Genomic DNA, 1583 nt, shown 5'->3' with positions numbered 1-1583 from the left:
TTAAATCAATGACTTTGGATATAAAAACCAGAATTCAAATGATAAGAACAAAAGAAAAATAGGAAAGAAAACACAACCCCATATGGGAAGGGCAATCCCTTGTAATAAAAGAAAGAGACCATTGAAAGAAAAGTTTATTTTGAAGGATGATTGGAGAAATTCACCCAAAAAGAAACATAAACAAGAAATAAATGAAATGAAATTAAAAATCTTAATATATATTTTAACTTAGATTTATTATTTGTAGTTGAATATTGTTCTTAAAGAAAACTACTCTTCTAACAAAAAATTTATACTAAGAAATTAAAACTATATGTTCTAATATAACTAATTGTCTAAATCATACAGGTCCAACTTATCACATATATTATTAAGAGTGGATAAAGAATGGATTAAGATTAGGAATAAGTTATCAACTGAGTATGTAGAAGGAGTAGCCCAATTCCTTGATGTTTCAAAACTTCATGTTAATAACTCGAAAAAAACAAGATGTCCATGCAGAAAATGTATGAATGCAATGTGGGAGCCAATAGATGGAGTTGAATGATATTTATTCATTAATGGAATTTCTCCATCGTATCATCAACGGTATCATGGAGGCCCAGTCAACTTGATTAAGGGATATGAGAGTCACATCTCAACTGACATATGATGATGGATTAAGTACGATAGAAATGAATGTTATAGATGAAGAAAATGAAATTTTGAATATTATAAATGAATTACAGTGTCCAATTGTCGATGTAAATGAAGAAGATAACGAGAATGAAATGTACACCAATGCTTAAGAAAGAGATAACAATTCAAGCTTATTTGAAGACTTAATAAATGAAGTACGTAACCAGTTGTAACCTAGTTGTACAAAATTCTCTTCATTCCTGTTCTTGGTAAAGTTGATGTTGGATTACAACAACAAGTAGTGGAAGAAAATAGGATCATTAAGCATTCTAATTCCTTAATTTTGACATTAAATTAAGCATTGTCATAGGGTAATAGGATAGTTTCAAGAAACACATACCTTTGAAGAATTCCTCTCTGATCTAAGTTGCTCCTCACGTATTCTTAGCTCCAAATCTTCAGTGAACCACCAAGAGATCTTTTCTACTATTCTTAACCTTGAATTTAGTGGTGGAACTCACAATTGAGCTGAATCTGTGAAGTAATTGGAGTGGGTTTTTAGGTGAAAAGAATCCCTGCTGCAAAAACCATTTTCCAGTAGCATTTTTTTTTCCATCTTACTGATTTAGAGAGTTTTTATCCTTCCACTTCATGCAAGCACTGAAGTACAGTCCCATTGACACTTCAATTGCATGAAAATAATGGGCTAGGTGTATTCATTAATGAGAAACACCTCCTTACTTCACCAAATTATTGAAAAATCCACTACCTAAGTTCACAATTCCAATTTCCATTTTCAATGTTTAATTTTAATTAATTCAAAATTAATTAAAATCAAAACTAATATTTTAATTTCTGAAATTGAAAATAAAAGTGAAAATTAATTTTGATTTTTATTAATTAAACAAATTTAATTAATTAAATAGTAATTTAATATCAAATATTAAATTAATCACACACTTAAT

Source organism: Benincasa hispida, chromosome 4, assembly GCF_009727055.1.
Source record: "Benincasa hispida cultivar B227 chromosome 4, ASM972705v1, whole genome shotgun sequence".
NCBI classification, from domain to species: domain Eukaryota; kingdom Viridiplantae; phylum Streptophyta; class Magnoliopsida; order Cucurbitales; family Cucurbitaceae; genus Benincasa; species Benincasa hispida.
The sequence above is the reverse complement of the archived record's forward strand: the minus strand, read 5'-3'. Positions refer to the sequence as shown.